Below are 24,862 nucleotides of genomic sequence, written 5' to 3' on the forward strand. Positions count from 1 at the left end.
ATGATTATATAAACATCCTGACACAGAAAAGGATTCTCAATTTTGTTAACTGCTTTGTTTTGCCAACCTGGTGGTGTATCTGAGCTCTATTATTTCTCCCAAAGACTGAGAACTTTCAGAATTTGGAACAACCTGGCCAACAGACACATGACAAGATGTTCATCATCACTTACCTTCAGGGAAATGCAAATCAAAATGTTATAATAAGGGGCACCTGGGTGGCTCAGTCATTAGGCGTCTGCCTTCGGCTCAGGTCACGATCTCAGGGTCCTGGGATTGAGCCCCACATTGGGCTCTCTGCTCAGCAGGGAGCCGGCTTCTCCCTCTCCCACTCCCTCTGCTTGTGTTCCCTCTTTCGCTGCCTCTCTCTCTGTCAAATAAATAAATAAAATCTTAAAAAAAAAACATTATGAGATGTCATCTCACACCTGTCAGAATGGCTAATATCAACAACACAAAAAACAACAGGTTCGGCGAGGATGTGGAGAAAAAGGAACCCTCAAGCACCGTTGGTGGGAGTGCAAATTGGTGCAGCCACAGTGGAAAAGTGTGGACGTCTTCAAATGGTTAAAAATAGAACTACCTTATGATCCAGCAATTGCTCTACTGGGTATTAATCCAAAGAATACAAGAACACTAATTCATTCCTATGTTTATAGCAGCATTATGTACAAGAACCAAGATATGGAAGCAGCCCAAGGGTCCACCAATAGATGAATGGATAAAGATGTGATACACATATATACAATGGAGTATTATTCAGCCATGAAAACAAATGAAATCTTGGTATTTGCAATGGCATGGATGGATCTAGAGTATAATGCTAAGCTAAGTCAGAGAAAGACAAATACCATATGATTTCACTCATATGTGGAATTTAGGAAACAAAACAATGAGCAAAGGGAAGAAGAGGGAGAGAGAGACAAATCAATAAACAAGCTCTTAATTATAGAGAATAAACTGATGGTTACCAGAGGGGAGGTGGGTGAGGAGTTGCTTTAAATAGCTTCCCATCCCTGTCTCCTCCATGGACCTCATAAATGTCTAATGAGGAGGACTAGAATGGAACAGTCACCCATGCATTTCCTCTTTTTTTCAAACAGCACTTATTGAGTATCACCTTTTGCCAACCATTGAGCTCAACCTCAAGGATACAAATGTGGATAAGCCTCTAACCCTGCCCTTGAGGTGTTCACAGTCTGTTGAAAACATGAGATTGGTGGTGGAGGCAGGACATGGTAGATGCTACTACTTTGGATGGTAAAACACAAGAGTCTTCAGTTTAAACTTTCTTGGAGAGCTACAGAAGACAAACTGAGGGTTCTAGAGGGGAGGAGGGCACGGGGGGTGGGCTAGCCTGGTGATGGGTATTAAAGAGGGCACGCATTGAATGGAGCACTGGGTGTTATATGTAAACAATGAATCATGGAACACTACATCAAAAACTAATGATGTAATATATGGTGATTAACATAACAATAAAATTTAAAAAAAAACACAAAAAAACTAATGATGTAATGTATGGTGATTAACATAACAAAATTAAATTAAAAAAAAGAAAGTGGGATGTTGGAAATCAAAAAGAAAAAGAAATCACTTTCAATCAGAGAATCAAAAGAATTGGGGGGAAAGGGCACTCAGTAAAGGAAACTATCAAAGAGTAATGTAAAAATATATCTGAGAAGAACAGGTGGAACTAAAAATAGTAAATAAAATAGCATCTCCTTTCTCTAGACTCATCGAAATGCAATTTGCACTTGTCTTGCTCTTGGAGAATGAGAATTGTTATTTATTTGGCAAGTGAAAATTTATAAAACAATTTGGTTTTCTCATGGAGAAAAATGGTATTAATGCATGAGCCTAATGAGAATAATTATCAAGTGGCTACAACTGATGAGTTATATTATTAATCACACTGGCATCTAATATTAGCATAGAATTAGAAATGACCTCAGAAACATTCAAATGTGCCACACTTTGTCCACTTGCTCCCAGGGAGAATGATCATACGTAACCAAATATTTGAAGGCTTTCCTGGAAACCTGTCCCTCTCAGCTCACAGAGTTTGGATGACTCTGTTAAACAAATAGGCCTCCAAATAATAGACCCCTCTACACATGGATAATCATGGAAAAAGTGATGAATATTTGTTTTCCTACATCTGGTATGTAAATGTAGAGTTTGGGACTGTTGAGGTCTAATCATGGCCTATTTTGAAATATTAAAGGATATGATTTTTAAAAAAATTTCTTGGACAATGTTTGAAGGTTGGTTTTTACTCATAAGGTGTTATCCATTTATTCCCCATTGTTCCACCTACTGCGTTACCATATTGATTAGAAAGAGGAAGAGGAGGGGCACCTGGGTGGCTCAGTTGGTTAGGTGTCTGCCAATTCAGCTCAGGTCCTGATCCCAGGGTCCTGGGATTGAGCCCCACATTGGGCTCCATGCTCAGCAGGGAGTCGGCTTCTCCCTTTCTCTCTGCCCCTCCTTCCCCCCACTTGTGCTCTCTCATATAAATGAATAAAAATCTTAAAAAAAAAAGAAGAGGAACAGTATTTGTGAATAGGACTTAGAAAAAATACCAGCATCTGTAAAAAAAACAAAACAGAACTTGTTCTGTTTTTTTTTTTAAATCAGTAGAATGCTTTCTCTGTGGTTGGGTTTCTGATTTGTGGTTGGGTCTTCATATACTCAAGTAAAACTCTGTAGAGTTCAAAGATTATGAACAAACCTTGGGCTGGCAGTTTGGTTCATCTATCCTTAAGATTCATACTCCTGCTAACCTCCCCGATCCATACTGTGTCACTTGGCCCTCTCATCTCACTCTCAGTCTGGCTGAATCAAACATGCCCTAAGAGGTTGCTTGTTAGTCTCAGTACCATAAACACTTTCTGAACAAGTTCTCTCCTCCTGCAAACCCTGACAGCACCCATGCATCCACAGCACATGATTTAGCATTTTACTGTGCAAAGATGTATCTATTAACATGCCAGATGTGATCCAACAAGGCACTTCTGCTCATTGGGAGGAGAAAGTATCAGAGTGGCATGGGGATGTGTTCCAGAGTCATAATGGTTGGGAATGTTGGGGGGGCAGTATTTCAAAGCAAAAAAGTAATTATATACTTAACAAAAATAACATAACCCTTCACAGTCATATGTTTTAAAAGGTTAATTTATGCTGACTTAAACAAAGTAATGCTGTGTGTTGCTATGGCAGCCTTTACTGAGGCCTTGTTCATGGGCACCAGGGCTACAGATGGCCCTGGCTTTTAGTTTGAGAGTAAGAATCCAGTTCTTCCCAAGTTGAAATATCCAATTCCCATCTTCCAGGCCTTACAATCCCTGAAATGCACAAATACATAAGGTTAATTCAGGAATATTTGAAGATATTACTTAAGAATATCTACCAAATACCACCGCTAATAACAATCCATTGCAAATATTTATTGAATGCCTCCGTGGCAAAGCCCTGTGGTGGGGGATCAGAAGATTTGATTCATAGTTATTGCCCTTAGGCATCCTGCAGACCCAGAAAGGAGAATGAGAGAGTTAGAGCAGGGTGGTGAGTGCTGCCATTCATTAAAGACACAGCTGTGAGATGGAGGGCCCGAGGAGGACCTGGTCACTTCTGCCTGGTAACATAAGAAATGATACCACAAAGGAGGTGGCTGTGAAGATGTCAAAGAAAGACAAGAAAAGATGCACATGTGGAAAGGTTCAAGAACAAGGTTGGCTCCAATTCACAGAAGTTAAGGTAGGAATGGTTTTATTTTTTTTTTTAAGATTTATTTATTTATTTGGGAGGTTGAGCACACAAGCAGGGAGGAGGCAGAGGGAGAGAGAGAATCTCAAGCAGACTTCGTGATGAGTGCAGAGCCTGACGCGGGGCTCCATCTCACCACCCTGAGATCACAGCCTGAGCCAAAACCAAGACACTTAACCGACTGAGCCACCCAGGCACCCCAGGAAGGAATGGGTTTAAATCAAAAGAGACATGGACAGTATCAGAGCAAGTCAAGAATGATGAATACTAAGCAATGGCTTAGACTCTAATGACCAGTTTAATGGAAGGTCCAGTTTTAGTTGAGAGGGGGAAATAAACACCAGTTGTAAACCAATCTTAGAATCATGAAGATATGTTTTACAGTGGGAGTTTACAAATTCTATTTGTAGGCAGAAGGAAAGGATTGGGAGTAAGAGAGAGAAATCATGATAGTAATTAAGTCAGGGAAGCAAACCAGGCTGGAATCACAATGTGTAAAGGGAGGAGAGCCCTAGAAAGAAACAAATCACCTCTTCTTTCTGTTACTCTCTCTCTTTGGACCTGATTAATTTCCTTTGTGGCTTCTGTTCCCATTTATAATTATCCTGTCTCATATATTCATATACTATATATATTTGTTTGCATATTTTTTTAAAATCCACTTTCCTGGAACGCACCCTGAAAGTAGAATTATAGGCTGCACTGTCCATGGTACATAAAAGTTTCTCATTAAATCCTTTGTTTTGTTTTGTTTTTTTGAGAGAGAGAGAAAGAGAGAGAATGAAGGAGAGAACACGGGGCAGGGGGAGGGTCCGAGGGAGAAGCAGACTCCCCGCCGAGCAGGGAGCCCGACGCGGGGCTCGATCCCGGGACTCCAGGATCATGACCTGAGCTGAAGGCAGTCGCCCAACCAACCGAGCCACCCAGGCGCCCCTCTCAGTAAATCCTTTGTAAATGAGATGGAAAGTGAGGAAAGAAGGAACAGGTGAAGATGCAGAAAGATGAGGGAGAGAGAAGGAAGCAGAGAGGGAGCGCGCTGCGCTCCTTCACTTCCCAAGAGGAGTGGCAGCGTCAGAGCTGAGAGTGAAGGAGGCCAGAGAGGGGCCGGCGGGAGGAAGTGGGAAGGGGGCAGTCGGGAGCCAGGATGAAGGGAAGAAAAGGATGAGCAGCAGCACCAGGAAGGGCCTTGTCAAAGCTGGCAAGTGAGACTTGAGAGTGGGCCGAACAGCAAGGCTTTGTGACCTTCAGAAATTCTTGGCCATCCCAGCAAGGGAGACACGAAAGCAAATGTGAGCTGCTAACAACCGCAGTTGGCAACAGGTACCACAGAACAAGGTAGCATCAAGCTTTATAACCCCCCAACACTTGTATCTTTGACTGCTAACACAGCCAACTCATTCAAAGAGGATACTCTTAAAGTTTTGTTAAGAGTGCCTCACTAAACCATCCCTTTCAGCGGTGCCTACCGTGCATTCTTTCACCTTGATGGAAGAGCTGTCCTTGGGGATCAAAATCTGATGGTCACTTTGAGCATTTTCTGGGGCAGGTGGGGCGCCTTAAAGAGGGACAGGCAAAGAGGCAGCCGATGGGTCGGCATTTGTTAACTGACGCCAAAACAAAACCTGGAGCATATCATCAGCTCCTCATTCCCCCGGCTTCTTTAGTGAGGAGGGTCTCAAACCTTTGCATTCATCAGAATCACCTGGGGTGCTCATTAAACCAGGCTGCTGGGCCCACCCCCAGAGTTTCTGATTCTCTAGGTCTGGAGTGGGGCCCAAGGATTTTCATGACTAACAAGTTCCCAGGTGATGCTGAAAATTGCTTGTCTGGGAACCACTCTGAGAACCACACTTCAAGGCAAAGGGCGGCCTCTTTATGATTCCACCTTGCTTCTCTCGGCCTTGTTGTAACTGACAGAAACATCTATGACTACTATATTCCAGGCAACATTCTAATTCTTGAAACAGCCCAACCCAGAGCAGGCACTCAAAAAAAATACTGGTTGAATAAATAAATGAACAGTGAACAAAACCCGGACACAATCCCTGCCCTCATGGAGCTTACAGACTGGTGGGGGAGTCTACATTCATGTAATAATCTCATAAATATATGACTACAAACCGGTGCACGCTAGGAAAACAAATTCAGATTATTATTGTAATATTAGGTAGAGGATTGGAAAAACCTGGGGGTGGGAAAGGATTGTGTGATGAAATGAAGACCTGAAAGAACTACTGATTTAGAATGATTTCACCAGGATGAAAATGCCAACGGGAGTTAGGAGCACAGAGCTCCACAGTCTACCGCACTGGCCTTTCCAAATTCCATGACATCCATCCCAGGACTGAGCAAGCACTAGGTGTTCCACATTTGTTACCTGATTGATGATAAACCAGTGAGCAGCTAGCTGAGTGGCTCAGGGACAGTCAGTGAAGCAATTTGGGCTGTAGGCCTCTCATCTGCTGAATAAGGGGGTAGTTTCTGTCATTGTTCCAGGACTGGGGTTCCTGCCCTTAGGTGTACATTGGAACCATCTGAGGTGTTTTAAAAATAAGGCCTGGGTCTCCCTCTCAAACTCTGATTTAATTGGTCTGGGATGCAGCCTGGGAATCAACTATTTTGAAAGCTTCCCAAGTGATTCTAATGTGAAACCCAGATTGAGACCCACAGGGTTGGGGGGATCTAAGTGATTCCTATCACTGGTGTCAATAGCCAAGTTCTATGACATTCTGAGTTAAAAATCCAACATCATAAGTTTTCATTCTTGGTTTCCAAACCAAAATATATCCAAATTTTAGCGACAGTAGGTTCCATTTCAAACAATCCTCCCAGAGTGAATCTATATGTCAATATACTATTTTCTCTCTCTTGGGTTTTTAGAAAAAAAAAATCATACAATTTTATTCAACTTTAACTGAAATGTAACATAAACCTGATCTTGGCAAAAACTCATTTCTTTCCATATTCTGTAGGTATTGTTGATGGCACCTGTTATCATTATGTTCAATAGTTCTCACAAGCGACTTCAAGCCCATGCTGGAGAAAAGGCTGAAAAAGTGTTCTTTATTATGAAAACCCTGTCCACGTTGCTTTTCATATTTAAAAAAAACTAGAGACCACTGTTTTAAAATGTTTGTTATTTTGTCTCAAAAACAAGTATATTTAGTAATTTTTTCCCATCTTGACTAGGTTAGCTCAGCTGAAAGCATAAAATTTAAGATACATTTATTTGTTCCCAGTAATCTTAATCCATAGGAGAAACTTCTGGCTCATGGTTATAATTGGCAACACCTTATCTTGATCACAGTGAACCTGCCCCACTTTTCCAGCAACTCCTTCCCTATTTTATGATACACTGTCTCTGAGATGTTCTGACTCTCCTCCAGGGGAATGCTGGTAAATATTTAACAATCTGCCCTTGGGAGTAGGAGTGAAAAGCCCTGATTTGCAGCCTTTGCCATTTTCTGTGGTGTAAATACTTCCATCCTGGTCCATTTTAACCCACCAACATGTCATCACTGAATGCAGAATTTGGAAGAGATATGCATTATTGCCTCTCACAAGCTGATAGCAGCAAGCTCCAGCATACCTATGAGGGCCTCCCTAGGCAGAGTAGAATCTGATGGTTTATTATTTGGTGTAAGGTAAGATATCCTTCCATCTCTTCCAAACCCACCTTCCCACCCTCCATCCCCATCAAAGCTTACACATATGTTCCCTCAAGGTCCTGGCACTCATTTCAAGTAAGAAGGCTATGAAGGTACTAAATGTAGATTTACAAAAACCATGGACTGGATTTCAACCTTTGTCACCACCAACTATATGCTTAAGCAAATTGTTTAACTTGAGAGGGCCTCAGTTCTTCTTTAGTGAAACAAGAATAATATCCACCTTCCACAATTATTGTTAAGCATGGAAGAGATATTGTATGCTAAGCAGTGCTTCTCAAACTTGAGCACGCAGCAGAATCACTTGGAGAACTTGCCAAAACACAGACTGCAGACCTCCACGCTTCTAACACCCACAATACAAGTTTCTGATTCAGAAGGTCTGAGTATCTGCATTTCTAAAAAGCTCCAAAGTGATGCTGATGCTGCCTTCTGGAGACCATGCTTTGAGTAGCACTGTGATAAAGTATCTCGTGAATTTTAAAATACCACGTAAACATAAGAGGTTATTAAGAGAGGGAAATTCTGGCTTAATGCTTCCTCTTCCATATACATTTAAATGAGTTCTCCAAGGAGGTACAATAGTGGCTTTGACAAAGGAATGAATTCTGTGCATTCTACCAGAGGGTTTAAAGGGTTACACACTGAGATTTGGGAATGCTGGCTTTAAAGCACCATGTAGTTTGGAATAGCTTATGTATAACTGTACCATCATCTGAAGAATTCTTCAATTGCTGGAAAAAAAGAATCAGACTTTTCCTGCATTATGGACTTTATAAACCCCTAGGCCTGCCCCTCTTCTGGTGCTTCCCTATTTAGGGCATGGCTTCACCACCCAACTGGTTCTCAGGCAGAATCAAGTCCTGTTCATTTTATCACCTAAATATCCTTCAATTCCATTCTCCTCTCTATTCCACAACCACCATCCCCACCCCAGAGCAAACCTCTATCTTCTCTCAACTCGGTTACTACGGTGGCCTTCTAACATGTCCACTTACTCTGTGTCTAATGCACTCTTCAACTCTGCAAGCATGAAAAAATGCTCAACACCAGTCATCATCAGGGAAATACAAATCAAATCCACAATGAGATCCCACCTGTCAGAATGGCTAAAATTAACAACTCAAGAAACAACAGATGTTGGCAAGGATGTGGAGAAAGGGGAACCCTCTTACACTGTTGGTGGGAATGCAAGCTGGTGCAGCCACTCTGGAAAACAGTGTGGAAGTTCCTCAGAAGGTTAAAAATAGAACTACCCTACAACCCAGCAATAGCACTACTATGTATTTATCCCAAAGGATACAAAAATACTGATTCAAAGGGGCACAATGCACCCCAATATTTATAGCAGCACTATCAACAATAGCCAAATTTTGGAAAGAGCCCAAATGTCCACAGACTGAAGAATGATTAAAGAAGATGTAGTATGGAATAGTACTAAGCCATCAAAAAGAATGAAATCTTGCCATTCACAACGATGTGGATAGAACTAGAGGGTATTATGCTAAGCAAAATAAGTCAGTCAAAGAAAGACAAGTATCAAATGATTTCATTCATATGTGGAATTTAAGAAACAACATGAACATAGGGGAAGGGAAGAAAAAATAAAATAAGATAAAAACAGAGGCAAACCATAAGGGACTCTTAATTATAGAAAACAGAGAGTTGCTGGAGGGGAGGTAAGTGGGGGATGGGCTAAATGGATGATGGGCATTAAGGAGGGTACTTGTTAGGATGAGCACTGGGGGTTATATGTAAGTGATGAATCACTAAATTCTACTCCTGAAACCAATACTACATTATATGTTATCTAACTTGAATTTAAATAAAAACTTAGGGAAAAAAAGAGATCATGTCTCTATGACCCCCAGTGGCTTCCTTCTTGATCTCAAGGTAAAGACAAGACTTCTGAAGTAACCTGCAGGACTCTGTGAGCTGGCCCCAACTAAATCCCTCTAGACTCACTTGGGGCCATTGCAGCCACACTAGCACCATTAAGAGAGAGCCCAGAGGGAGACAAAAACCTTAAGAAATGAGCCTTTCACTGTTTGCAAGCGTCCAACTTTCAGAAGAATAGGACACCCTGAATAAAGGAAAATGGAATATTTAAAAATGCTATAAAGTTACAATCAGTCTGATTATTATTTTCATTGCTCAAAACCCAGAAGTTCCTCATTTGATTATCATATCTTCAAATATAAATCTGAAGACACCAAGGTCATAAAAGTCAGAGACAAAGTTGGTTTTGACTTTTAAGGCATGGCTCAGAGATTGATTCATTTTGAAAAGTAGGATTAGACATGGTTTTTCTGATTTTTCCGTGGTTGTCTAAGGATGCAAAGTTGTTTTTATTCTCCCCTCTGACTGTATGCAATGTGTAGCCTTAATAGTGGCAGGGCAAAAACTATGGGAAACAGCCCAGATGTCCATCGACAGATCAATGGATAAAGAAGATTGTGTGTACACACACACACACACACACACACACACACACACACACACACTCTGAAATATTACTCAGCCATCAAAAAGAATGAAATCTTGCCATTTGAAATGATATGAATGGAACTAGAGGGTATTCTGCTAAGCAAAATAAGTCAATCAGGGAAAGACAAGTATCATATGATCTCACTGATATGAGGAATTTGAGAAACAAGGCAGAGAATCATAGGGGAAGGGAGGGGAAAATGAAACAAGATGAAACCAGAGAGGGAGACAAACCATAAGAGACTCTTAATCTCAGGAAACAAACTGAGGGTTGCTGGAGTGGTGGGGGGTGGAAGGGATGAGGTGGCTGCGTGATAGACATTGGGGAGGGTATGTGCTATGGTGAGTGTTGTGAATTGTGTAAGACTGATGAATCACAGTCCTGTACCCTTGAAACAAATTATACATTATATGTTAAGAAAAAAAAAAACTGTGGCAGGGCAAGGTGCCAGTGGTCCTTCTGCATGATCTTTCAGTCCCTTGTATACACTCTGGGTCTCTTCTTTATGGGGTCTTGTACCTGCTGTTCCCCTGCCTCTAGCTCTTCTCCTAGTGACTTCTTATTTTCTCTACAGACTGTAGCTCAGTTGTCACTACTGTGGAAGACTTTTCTGACCTTCAACCCAGAATAGATGCCCCTAATACAGCTTCTCACAACACCATATACCTCTACCTTGGGGCATTTGTCACAGTTAAAGTTAACATTTGTGTGCCTTTTAAAAACTGAATATCTAACTTTCCAAATAGACTCAAGTAAACCCATATGAAAAGTGACTATGTCTATCTTTGCTCCATCACTGCAGCCCCAGGCCTGGTAGATTACATGGCATACAGTAAGTGCTCAATAAATGAGTTTATGCCTTCCACATCAGGATCTCTTTTGATCATCAGTTGATAATACATGGCTTTCCACATTATTCCCATTTGACTGGTAAAAAATCAAGGCTCATAAACATCTATGTGTCTTGCTACAATAAGCAGAGGAATGGAAACTCAGTCCTTCTCATCTAGGTTACAATGTCCTCTAGCCCTAACTAAGTGCCTAATAAATCCTTTCCAGTGAGGATCAGATACACTGCAAACTCCTGTAAAATATCGGGGGGGGGGGGGGGAATGAAAGAGAGAGATGATCTTTCAGAGGCTGTCCTCGGCTGTCTGGCTTGGGAAATGTCAGATCAGATAGTCCCCAAGACCTTGAAAAGGGCAAAGAGACTGTGAACTCTGAAATTATATAACTAATGTAAAACACCCAGATCTTTGTTCCTTGCTCTCCTCCCTCAGTGATAAGCAGACATCAAAGCAGACTGACAATACTGCTGCTTCTTTAAAACTAGAACTTTAAGGAATAGCAGCCTATTTGACTTCACATAAAACATTAATTGAACTTCACAGTGGGGAAAAGTAAGAATACGTTATTTGCATAATGGTAAATGTGTCGGGTCTTCAGTAAATCTTTGATATCAAGACTCAGTGCAGAGCTCCACGGTTATAGTGGCAAGAATGTCTGAAGCAGCACTTTCCTCCAAGCTTCCTTTGAAAGTATCAATTCTGGGCTTAATCCTATGGGCTCCTCTGTACTTATGGTGTATGATTTGATGGAAGAAGTACAGTATGCCCTAGTTTTGGCTTGAGCACAATGTCTCAAAACTCTAGTCTCTGCAATCTATATTCACCTACAAAGCAAATGGCATACACTTAGGCTTAATTGCCTCCTTGTGTTGCCCATAATTTTTTTAGAGCCTGAGTTGATGAGCAATGGATGACTCTGAGCTCATTCCACTTCCAGAAATTCTCTTACTCTATCCCTAGTACCTTCCTGCTGATTCTGCATCCCTATTGTTTGGTAGAGTGAGGGGCAACTGAGGGAGGATAGTATTTCTTTGGATGAGGGAGATAGATGCAGTTGGGGGGGCTCCCCCAAGTTGGGGTGCTCCTAACAGCTGCCCCAACCCTAGATCTGCTGGACAAGAAGATCCAAGGCCATAAAGCCCCCCAAAAGGATAGCATGGATCATAGCAGTTGTTTCGGCATGAGCCCCTCTCATCAAGTAATAGGTGAAGTGTACTTCTAAAGGACACTGGGAGGTGGTGAGGGCATGGACACAGCTGGCACACTTGTATGTGCACATAAGCTTATAAGGTAGAGAGGTACACATAAGGTCTCCTGAGGCACTGTAGCCTCAAGGACAATTTTCCTTGCAATGTTAAATGACCCCAGGATGCCTGAGAGTGGAGCTGCAGGTGTGAGTTATACAAGGGAAGCTTCACCAGAGGAGACCAAAATCACCAGGAAGTTAAAACAAACAAACAAAAAAACAAAACACACACACACAGCTGAACAAAGGCTTTGGCAAAAATCTAGAACTTAAATTGCCTTTTTTTTATTATTAAAGTTGTATTGCTAACATGTCTCCCTCAGCCACCTTCCATGTTTACTGTGGGAACTGACCTCCTCCCAGCAATTCACACAGTTACAATGGGGCAGCAGAAAAAGGAACCTCCCCAACATGGGCCACTGAGATCCTTCCTTGGGGATGTGAATGTACAATAAGAGATTCCAGTTGGTCTAGCTCTTCTGTCTCTAATTGAGGAGGTAAAATCCTAAGATTTGCTGGTAGTGGTTATTCTGCCATGTGGGCTGGACAGTAGAGACAAGTGGTCTAAACCAAGAAGAAAGAATTAAGCAGATACACAGAGAAAAATGGGGATGAGAGACAAAGTGGGGAAATTTCTTGGTTCCCAATAGTCTTCCTTTCCTGGGTTCCTGAGACCCAATTGGACTTTCATTTGTCTGAGACACCCCTGAATCCTCATATTCATTCCAGTTTTTAATCTAATCCCAGTGGGATTCTGTTATATGATTTTCCTGGTTGTAAGAGAAGTCAAAGTCTGTTATTTATCTGTGCAACACTAGTTACAGTAACAAGAAAAAGAGCACTGTGGAAATTAATGAAGACCACACAAATGAGAATAGAGGCTACTTAATCAGAGTCTGGTATAGCAAGGAAGTCAGCCACCATCACCTGAATTTGGCAGAGACTCAAACACAAGCAGGGCAATAGGGAAGCTTTATAGTGAGAAAAAAAGGAAGGCTTCGGGTATGCTCTGATTGGAGACTGTTTAGTATGGGAATACTCGAGGCAAACTAACTAGAAGCAGTGCATCCTATCTGATGTTTGGGAGATATGTTTGACTTTCTCTTTTTGGTCTTGAGTTGAAAGGTATAAAATGGGGAAGCTGGCAGTTACTAAGTCCTGATCCTTGTAGGTCAGTTACTGCCGAGGTTGTGGGTTAGAATTCTTTTGTCATAAATGGTCTGGCCATTGTTTATTTCTGTATTCAATCTCTCTGAACAAATATTCATTGAATACCTCTTAACTGATAAAATTGACAGTCTCACCCCTGGCTGCATATTAGAACCACCTGGGAAGTTTTAAAAGCACTACCCTAGACCAATGAAACCAGAACCTCTGGGAACAGAGCCCAGACATCATTATTTTTAACAGTTCCCCGGGTGATTGCAATGCACAGCCCTGGTCAACAAGCAAACAAATGAAGAACTGGCATGTTCTTTGGTAAGGCTGCTGACTTCGCCACTGATCCTCTTTTCTAGAACAGATATCATTAGCAAGGGCCTATAAGAAAATGGCTGGTTGGTAAAACTCAGAAGCCATGAAGTAAGGAAAGTGGCTTCACCAGGCATGGAGTAAATTCATAATAAACATGTGCCTTGGAATGAATGCATTTCCTAATATTTTTGTGCATTTACATGACAAAGTCTCTACAGGATTTTAAAAAGGCAATTTGGAGGATTTTACATAATAAGGGCTGTCATTTATTCAGCACATTCTATATTCTAGACATTATGCTGCATACTTTTTGTATTACCCCATTAATTCTTCACCACCATATTTCACAAGTTGCAAGAGAAATGTAGGTTTACCCCAATTGTCATCTTATATAATCTAATTATTTAATTAACAAGCATTTATTGAGCAACTACTATGTGCCAACACTAGCCTAGGTTCTGGGAAAGTAATAGGATAATAAACATGGTTTTTGCCCTCAGGGAGCTTAAAGAATAGTTAGAGATTAACATTAGTAAAGTAATCACTAGATATATCATTACAAATTGTACTCAGGTCTTGAAGGACAGGTATAGGGAGCTAATAATTGGCAAACTTTTTCTGTAAATGATCAAAGAGTAAATATTTTAGATCATTGTACAGTGTCTGTTGCAACTACAACCCTGCCATTGTATTGCAAAAGCTGCCATAGTATGTAAATAAATAGGTATAGCTGCGCCCAATAAAACTTTATTTACAAAAAATGGGAGGCTGGCTGGATTTAGCAAACCCTCCCCCTGCCTGGCCCCCACTATAGTTTGCAGACCTCTGGTTATAACATAGAGCTTTAATCCAGTCTGAGGAGTAAGGAAAGAGGGGGTTCTTTAAGTAAATGACATTTGAGTAGTGATTGCAAAATCTGTCTTTGGTATTCTGGCATCCCATATATCTTAAAATCTTTAAGTAAAAAAATACTCATATTTTGTTGGTATAAAGTTATGCTGGCATCTGGAAAAAAATTGAAGCCAGAATCATATGTCTTGAGAAATACCCAGAGTTGCATTCTGCATTAAAATTTTGAATCAAAAAATAATAAAATAAAATTTTGAATCAAAGTTGCAATCATTTGGAAGGTGTTCTTTTATTCCTCTAGGATACTCAAGAAAAAAAGGAAAAAAACAATGGAAAGAGACCTTCTTGAAAAAGTGAAATAGGAAGTAACAGTTTCCACATTTACAAATAACACTGTGTTAGAACCTTCACCTATTACATAAGATATCTAAGGATGACAAAAAAGAACCAGAAATGATTTCTTTGAAACAAAAACTCTGGCTCAAAAAAAAAAAAATTCTGTGGAATTCTGTAATTCCTATTGGGGGAAATGTTTAAAAATAACTTCTCCATGTTATCAGTTAAGAGATGGTATTTTCTGGGGGCACCTGGGTGATACAGTCAGTTAAGCATCTGACTCTTGGTTTCAGCTCAGGTCATGCTCTGAAGGTCATGGGATCGAGCCCAGATTTGGCCTCTGCACTAGATGCGAAGTCTGCTTGAGATTCTCCCTCTCCCTCTGCCCCTCCCCCCCAAATAAATAAATAAATCTTTAAGAGAGAGAGAGAGATGGTATTATCTGAAGATAGGGGAGTAAGAAAAGAGAAGGTTCTAATTTAAAATCTCCTCTTGGCATTCATGGACCAGAGCTTCCAACAGCTGGACAATTCTGAAAAACAATGCTCTGGAGTTTCAATAATGACATGATTGTCATTTTTAATTTTTTAAGACTACAGGTTTTTTTTAAAGATCAAAAACTATTTCATAATAAATGTTTCTTATTATTCAAGTTTTAGTCCTTTTTATGTAGCATCAATTTATTTTCATAGTATTTTATTTCTATTATATTTCTACAACAGAAAAATATATCTAGTATTTTTATAAGGTAATATTTTCATTTCCTTTTTTATAATAGACTTAAATACGTTTATATTTTAAATGCATTAAATATGAATTTTCTGCTTTTAATTAATCAATTTTTAATAAATATTACTCCTTTGGTATTTACAGCAACACTATGAGGGGGGTACTAGTATTATCCCCACTTACAGATACGGAAGTTGAAGTTCAGAGAGGTTAAAAAACTTGCCCAAGGTCACACAGTAGTAAATGGAAGAGCTGATTCAAAGCTAGGCCATCTACCTCCAGAGTCTATGCTCTTAACGGCAATGCTATGCTGACACTTTTTGGAAAAAAAAAAATAATAATGGTGTTGAAACTTGAAACAAATACTGAAATATCAGCATTGTCATTTTCTCTAATATCACAATTACTACATTTGGACTTAAATCTGAAGGATGAGTGGGTATTAGCTTGGTGAAAAGGGAGCATAAGAATATTCCAGATAGGGGAATAGAAAGGTCCCTGAGGTAGGAGCTACCACGCCCAGAGAAAGAACTGAAAGGAGGCTTCTAAAGGCCAGGTGTCCTCGGGCGCTTGGATGGCTCAGTTGGTTAATCGTCTGCTTTCCGCTCACTGGGATCAAGCCCCATGTCAGGATCCCTGCTCAGTGGAGAGCCTGCTTCTCCCTCTCCCTCTGCCTGCTGCTCTGCCTACTTGTGCTCTCTCTCTATCTCTCTGTCAAATAAATAAATAAAATCTTAAAAAAAAAATAAAGCCAGTTGTCCTGTATATGTTCATAATAAGCAGAAAGTCTTCGTTTTTAGCTGTTAAGAAAATATACGTATGCGCTGGGAGCCCTAGCGTGGGTGAAGAATAAAACTGTATTTTCACTTCGTGAGAGATTGTTGCTACCTGCCTCATCCTTGTACAATGTGGACCAGAAATGCTAAGCACCCATTGCATTGGAGAGGACTGAACTTGGATAGTGAGGGAAATGGAACAGAAGGAAATGATTTAGGGGCTGGTAGAGGAAATACAAAGGAGGAAGAAGGTGATGGAAAAATGAACAGGAGTGATCAGGAGACCCCAAATGCAAATCCTTCATCAAAGAAAAAGGTCACTATGTTCCCAAGGCATATATGGGCAGAAATGGTTCTTTTCATGTTTCTCTCAGCTTAAGGTCCTTTGCCCTTCACCATACCACCCTGCCAAATGTACCCAGTCATGCAACACAGAGAAAGTGAGCTCTGTTCTATTCTAAGACCTTCATATCCTTAATGTTCCTTATCAATTGCCACTGCTTTGTGGATGCTCCTACCTTCTGTGGGGACTGAGTTTCCAGAAGGACCATCCTATTCATCCCACAATCAAGTGCTCCAATCCCCCTCCTCGAGTATAAAGACGGTATGGTTTAGCTTGAGGAGGAAAATGGCCTACCTCAAGAGGTGACCCTTCTCTTTTCAGAGCTTCCTAGCTCCATAGCCACCCTTTCTCCTTCCACAAGTGAAGCCACAGTCTGACCTGGGGAGCTGCCATGGTACCATTTTTTGAGAATTTCTTTATGATTCGCTTGCTCCATGCCTTTTCATCATAGTCTTAAACACTGAACTTTAAAGAACCTGTTGTCAAGATGCCTCTTTGGGGGAATATGCTCCTAATGGGTTACCACTCCCACGGCTTTCCCCAACCCTGCCCTCCATAGCCATCTCAACCTCCAGAGATAAGAAGGGCCTTCCCACTAGCGTATTCTGATTCCTTCTCATTTATTATAATAATTGTACTCTCTCATGCCAAGCTATGCTTCCCACTCTATTTGCTGACAGGACAACATTGAGCCTCCCCAGCTTCATAGGGGAGGGGAAAATCAGCTCCATCCCTACAAGGGAGTGACTCCAAACCCATGCAGTATTCCCCTTTCCTCTCCTAGACACCCTTACTTAATCCAAATCATTTTCATGTTCCTGGTCTGACTTTCACCTTTGGATTATGACAACAATGAGTCTTCTATAGTGTGGCCTCCAGACAAAATAAACATGATGCCTGGATATGACCAGCTAGTGTTGGATGGTGCCATTATTCATTCATTCTTTTATTCATTCACCAAACATGTGCTCAATGTTTATTATACTTTAGTCACTCTGCCAGACAGTTAAGAATAAGATATGCACCCCCACCAGAAGCTCAGCAGTTAGTGGGGGGCATATAAAGATAATTATAATAACATTGTATTGCACCCTGAATTTTAGACCCTATGTGATATCCTATACAATATATGTTTGCTTTTATGGCAAGTATGTTATACTCCATGTATTTATAAAAATATTTGGCATCAAAAATCTTGGTAAACAATTGTTGGGTCTTTTCTCTCAAAAAGAAAAAAACGGAAAAATATAATGGCAGCTGAAGGTAGAATAAGCAGGCACTTAGTATCTAGCCATTTATCATGTCATGGAACAGACATGGGGAGAAAAACGACTGTTTGAAACAATTAGGAAAACAATCACATTAAAAAATAATAAAGGGAGCCCATTGAGAGGACTCAACTTAGCTATCTTATTTTGGTAATTAACAATCATAGACAAATGAGCTGAGAATTACCAAAATATCAAAACAATTAACCTTCTGCCAAGCCATAAGTCAGCCCAACACAGCTCTTAGAAAGTCAGTTAAGCTGTGTGACAAATGTAATTCGATAGGTCACCTCCAAAAGGCTCAGTTCAAAGGCTTGAGATACGGGTCTATGAAGAGGTAAAATAAATTAAACAGCTCCATGTAGACCATTGGTTCTGAAACTTGAGCCTGCATCACAATCACCTGGAGGGTTTGTTAAAACAGATTGCTCAGCCCTACCCTCAGAGTTTCTAAATCAGCAGGTCTGGGATGAAGCCCAAGAGTTTGAATTTCTGGTAAGTTTCCAGGTGCTGCTAAGGCTGCTGGTCAGGGACCATACTTTGAGAACCATAACTATGCGCCCTGGCTCTATATTAACATCACCTGGGGAGCTTTTCAAAAATTCCCAGGCCTTCAAGAAACAAATCATAATTTCTGAAGGTATGCCACAGGCTGCAGTATTTTTTTTTTTTTTGAGAATTTTATTTCTTGGGGAGGCAGAGCAATGTGGCGGAGGAGTAGGAGACCTGTATTTCGTCTGGTCTCAGGAATTCAGCTGGATAGGGATCAAACCATTCTGAACACCTACGAACTCAACAGGAGATCAAAGAAAAGAATAGCAACAACTCTCTGAGCAGAAAAGCGACCGCTTTCTGGAAGGTAGGTTGTGCGAAGTGAATCCGAGGCGATACTCGGGAGGATAGATGGCGGGGGAGGGGGCCTCCATCGGCCACTTCTGGCAAGTGATAGAGCAGCGGAGCACAAAATCGGAACTTTTAGAAGTCGGCTCCACTGAGGGACGTCACTCCAGTGGCTAAGCGGGGGGTGGAAACCTCGGGGGACAGTGTGGTCTCAGAACCCTCGAGGTCACAGAAAGACCGGGGGTGCCTGAGTGCAGCAGAGCTCCTGGGTATCGGAGGAGGGAAGCCAGTTGCAGAGACGGAGCCAGGGAATGGGCTCTCAGCTTTGGGTTGCCATAAACCGTGATCCACAGCAGTTGGGCCACTGCTCCTCCAGCAGGGACTCAACAAGCAGCAGAGCCGGGGAGACTCCCCTTCCTCCTCTGGGAGGAGCGGCGCGGGAGCACACCACAGGGATCTGCTGGGTTTGGAGACACCACACTGAGTCGGGAGCCAGAGATAGAAATACTTGGTCACAGGCTGGGTGAGCACAGAGTGCGGCCAAAGACTGGGGAGATGGGAGTGACTGACTGCTTTTCTCTGGGGGAACACTGAGTAGGGCCCCGAGTTCTCGGCTCCTCCGGGGCAGAGATTAGGAGGCCGCCATTTTCACTCTCATCCCCCAAAGCTATATGGAAAGCTTGCAGGGAACAAAAGCTCCCAAGAACAAACCCGAGCAGCTTACTTAGCCTGAACAAGGGCGGGGCAATTCTGACTCCAGCAAAGGCATTTGGAAACCACGGAAGCAGGCCCCTCCCCCAGAAGATCAGCAAGAACAGCCAGCCAAGACCAAGTTTACCGAATGAGAACGGGAGAACTCCAGCATTAGGGGAATACTGCAAATAGAATTCATGGCTCTTTTACCATGATTCATTAGTCTTTCAAAGTTAATTTTAATTTAATCTAAGTTAATATTAACTGTTTTTTTTATTTTCTTTTTCCCTTTTTCAACCAACATTTTATCAATACCTTTTTAAAAAAATTTTTTTTATTTTTCATTTTTAGAGTCATATTCTATACATTCATAGTAGTTACCCTTATTTTTGGCATATATATAAGTTGTTCTCTCTTTAAAATTTTGAGATACAGTTTCTTCTAACAGATCAAAATATACCCTAAATCTCTAGTGTATGCCTTTGTTCTAGTCTCCTGCCTGATCACATTCTCTCCCCCTTTTGTTTCTTTTTCTTTCTTTTTTTTATCCTTTCTTTTTTCAAGCACCTTATCAATTCCTTTTATAAAATCTTTTATAATTTTCATCTTTACAGTCATCTTCCATCCCTTTGTTGTATCAACCCTTATTTTGTACATATATAAGTCTTTCATTCTTTAAAATTTTAGGAGGCACTTTCTTCTAACAGAGCAAAATTCACCCAAAATGTAGTGTGTGGCACTGATCGATGCACCAGCCTTATCATAGTTGATCAAATTCTGTTTTTCTTTGTTTTGTTCTGTTTTTGTTTGTTTTTATCTTTATCTTTTTCTTTTTTTCCTCTTTATTTTTTCTTTCTTTCCCTTTCTTTTCCCCTGGTTTCAGGTCTTTTCTGACTTGCTTAGAGTATATTTTTTGGGATGTTGTTAACCTGTTAGCGTTCTGTTCTCTCATTCATCTATTCTCCTCTGGACAAAATGACAAGACGAAAGAAATCACCTCAACAAAAAGAATAAGAGGTAGTACCGTCTGCCAGGGACCTACTCAATACGGACATTAGTACAATGTCAGACCTAGAGTTCAGAATCATGATTTTAAAGATACTAGCTGGGCTTGAAAAAAGCATGGACGTTATTAGAGAAACTCTTCCTGGAGAAATAAAAGAACTAAATTCTAACCAAGTCGAAATCAAAAAGGCAGTTCATGAGGTGCAATAAAAAAATGGGGGCACTAACTGCTAGGATAAATGAGGCAGAAGAGAGAATTAGTGATATAGAAGACCAAATGATGGAAAATGAGAAGCAGAGAAAAAGAGAGATAAACAGCTACTGGATCACTAGGGCAGAATTCGAGAGATAGGCGATACAATAAGACGAAACAACATTAGAATAATTGGGATCCCAGAAGAAGAAGAAAGAGAGAGAGGGGCAGAAGGTATATTGGAGCAAATTATAGCAGAGAACTTCCCTAATGTGGGGAAGGAAACAGGCATCAAAATCCAGGAGGCACAGAGAACCCCTCTCAAAATCAATAAAAATAGGTGAACACCCCGACATCTAATAGTAAAACTTATGAGTCTCAGAGACAAAGAGAAAATCTTGAAAGCAGCTCAGGAGAAGAGATATGTAACCTATAATGGTAGAAACATTAGATTGGCAACAGACCTATCCACAGAGACTTGGCAGGCCAGAAAGGCCTGGCATGATATCTTCAGAGCACTAAATGAGAAAAATATGCAGCCAAGAATACTATATCCAGCTAGGCTGTCATGGACAATAGAAGGAGAGATAAAAAGCTTCCAGGACAAACAAAAACTACAGGAATTTGCAAACACGAAACCAGCCCTCCAAGAAATATTGAAAAGGGTCCTCTAAGCAAAGAGAGAGCCTAAAAGCAGCATAGACCAGAAAGGAACACAGACAATATACAGTCACAGTCACCTTACAGGCAATACAATGGCACTAAATTCCTATCTTTCAATAGTTACCCTTAAAGTAAATGGGCTAAATGCCCCAATCAAAAGACACAGGCTATCAGATTGGATTAAAAAACAAGACCCATCAATACACTGTCTGCAAGAGACTCATTTTAGACCAAAGACACTCCCACATTGAAAATGAGGGGGTGGAAAACCATTTACCATGCTAATGGACACCAAAAGAAAGCTGGGGTGGCAATCCTTATATCAGAAAAATTAATTTTAAACCAAAGACTGTATTAAGAGATGAGGAAGGACGCTATATCCCACCTAAAGGGTCTATCCAACAAGAAGATCTAATAATTGTAAATATCTATGTCCCTAACATGGGAGCAGCCAATTATATAAGGCAATTAATAAAAAAAGCAAAGAAACACATTGACAACAATACAATAATAGTGGGAGACTTTAACACCCCCCTGACTGAAATGGACAGATCATCTAAGCAAAAGATCAACAAGGAAATAAAGACTTTAAATGACACACTGGACCAAATGGACTTCACAGACATATTTAGAACATTCCATCTCAAAGCAATGGAATACACATTCTCCAGTGCCCATGGAACATTCTCCAGAATAGATCACATCCTAGGTCACAAATCAGGTCTCAACCGGTACCAAAAGATTGGGATTATTCCCTGCATATTTTCAGACCACAATGCTTTGAAACTAGAACTCAATCACAAGACGAAAGTCGGAAAGAACTCAAGTACACGGAGGCTAAAGAGCATCCTACTAAAGAATGAATGGGTCAACCAGGAAGTTAAAGAAGAATTAAAAAAATTCATGGAAACCAATGAAAATGAAAAAACTTCAAAATCTTTGGGATGCAGCAAAGGCAGTCCTAAGAGGAAAGTATATAGCAATACAAGCTTTTCTCAAGAAACAAGAGAGGTCTCAAATACACAACCTAACCCTACACCTAAAGGAGCTGGAGAGAACACAGCAAATAAAGCCTAAACCCAGCAGGAGAAGAGAAATAATAAAGATCAGAGCAGAAATCAATGAACTAGAAACCAAGAGAACAGTAGAACAGATCAACGAAACTAGGAGCTGGTTCTTTGAAAGAATTAACAAGATTGATAAACCCCTGGCCAGACTTATCAAAAAGAAAACAGAAATGACCCAAATCAACAAAATCATGAATGAAAGAGGAGAGATCACACCCAACACCAAAGAAATACAAACAATTCTAAGAACATATTATGAGCAACTCTATGACAGCAAATTAGATAACCTGGAAGAAATGGATGCATTCCTAGAGATGTATCAACTACCGAAATTGAACCAGGAAGAAATAGAAAACCTGAACAGACCTATAACCACTAAGGAAATTGAAGCAGTCATCAGAAATCTCCCAAGAAACAAAAGCCCAGGGCCAGATGGCTTCCCAGGGGAATTCTACCAGACATTTAAAGAAGAATTAATACCTATTCTCCTGAAACTGGTCCAAAAAATAGAAATGGAAGGAAAACTTCCAAACTCATTTTATGAGGTCACCATTACCTTGATCCCCAAACCAGACAAAGACCCCATCAAAAAGAATTACAGACCAATATCCTTGATGAACATGGATGCAAAAATTCTCACCAAAATACTAGCCAATAGGATCCAACAGTACATTAAAAGGATTATTCACCACAACCAAGTAGGATTTATCCCCCGGCTGCAAGGTTGGTTCAACATCCACAAATCAATCAACGTGATACAATACATTAACAAAAGAAAGAACAAGAATCATATGATCCTCTCAATAGATGCAGAAAAAGCATTTGACAAAGTACAGCATCCTTTCTTGATCAAAACTCTTCAGAGTATAGGGTTAGAGGGTACATACCTCAATATCATAAAAGCCATCTATGGAAAACATACAGCGAATATCATTCTCAATGGGGAAAAGCTAAGAGCTTTCCCCCTAACGCCAGGAATGCGGCAGGGATGTCCACTATCACCACTGCTATTCAACATAGTATTAGAAGTCCTAGCCACAGCAGTCAGACAACAAAAAGAAATAAAAGGCATCCAAATCAGCAAAGAGGAAGTCAAACTCTCACTCTTTGCAGATGATATGATACTTTATGTGGAAAACCCAAAAGACTCCACCCCAAAACTGCTAGAACTCATACAGGAATTCAGTAAAGTGGCAGGATATAAAATCAATGCCCGCAAATCAGTGGCATTCCTATACACCAACAACAAGACAGAAGAGAGACAAATTAAGGAGTCGATCCCATTTACAATTGCACCCAAAACCATAAGATACCTAGGAATAAATTTAACCAAAGAGGCAAAGGATCTGTACTCAGAAAACTATAAAATACTCATGAAAGAAATTGAGGGAGGCACAAAGAAATGAAAAAACGTTCCATGCTCATGGATTGGAAGAACAAACATTGTGAAGATGTCAATGCTACCTAGAGCAATCTACACATTCAATGCAATCCCCATCAAAATACCAACCACTTTTTTCAAAGAAATGGAACAAATAATCCTAAAATTTGTATGGATCCAGAAGAGACCCCGAATAGCCAGAGAAATGTTGAAAAAGAAAAGCAAAGCTGGCGGCATCCCAATTCCGGACTTCCAGCTCTATTACAAAGCTGTCATCATCAACACAGTATGGTACTGGCACAAAAACAGACACATAGATCAATGGAACAGAATAGAGAGCCCAGAAATGGACCCTCAACTCTATGGTCAACTTATCTTTGACAAAGCAGGGAAGTATGTCCAGTGGAAAAAAGGCAGTCTCTTCAACAAATGGTGTTGGGAAAATTGGACAGCCACATGCAGAAGAACGAAACTGGACCATTTCCTTACACCACACACAAAAATAGACTCCAAAAGGTTGAAAGACCTAAACGTGAGACAGGAGTCCATCAACATCCTAAAGGAGAACACAGGCAGCAACCTCTTCAACCTCAGCCGCAGCAACTTCTTCCTAGAAACATCACCAAAGGCAAGGGAAGCAAGCGCAAAAATGAACTATTGGGATTTCATCAAGATAAAAAACTTTTGCACAGCAAAAGAAACAGTCCACAAAACCAAAAGACAACCGACAGAATGGAAGAAAATATTTGCAAATGACATATCAGATAAAGGGCTAGTATCCAAAATCTCTATAGAACTTATCAAACTCAACACTCAAAGAAATGGGCAGAAGACATGAACAGACATTTTTCCAAAGAAGACATCCAAATGGCTAACAGATACATGAAAAAGTGCTCAACATTGCTTGGCATCAGGGAAATCCAAATCAAAACCTCAATGAGATACCACCTCACACCAGTCAGAACGGCTAAAATTAACAAGTCAGGAAACGACAGATGTTGGCAGGGATGCGGAGAAAGGGGAACCCTCCTACACTGTTGGTGGGAATGCAAGCTGGTGCCACCACTCTAGAAAACAGTATGGAGGTTCCTCAAACAGTTGAAAATAGAGCTACCATATGATCCAGCTATTGTACTACTGGGTATTTACCAGAAAGATACAAATGTCGGGATCCGAAGGGGTACGTGCACCCCGATGTTTATAGCAGCAATGTCCACAATAGCCAAAC

At 40.7% G+C, this 24,862-nt stretch overlaps 1 protein-coding gene across 3 annotated transcripts in view; it reads right to left on the reverse strand.

Moving 5' to 3' along the window:
* TMEM108 (transmembrane protein 108) overlaps positions 1 to 24,862 on the reverse strand; it is a 747,136-nt gene that overhangs the window by 562,760 nt on the left and 159,514 nt on the right. The window contains exon 3 of one of the 3 annotated variants that reach the window (XM_073899979.1): positions 174 to 370. The exons of the other annotated variants lie outside the window; for them this stretch is intronic. The gene's annotated coding sequence lies outside the window, so the exon portion shown is untranslated. The remainder of the gene's footprint in view (positions 1 to 173; positions 371 to 24,862) is intronic. 3 annotated transcript variants of the gene reach the window in all.

This window comes from Callorhinus ursinus, unplaced genomic scaffold, assembly GCF_003265705.2.
Source record: "Callorhinus ursinus isolate GAN/ISIS: 27379988/994484 unplaced genomic scaffold, GSC_fseal_2.0 scaffold1, whole genome shotgun sequence".
In the NCBI taxonomy this organism is placed as follows: domain Eukaryota; kingdom Metazoa; phylum Chordata; class Mammalia; order Carnivora; family Otariidae; genus Callorhinus; species Callorhinus ursinus.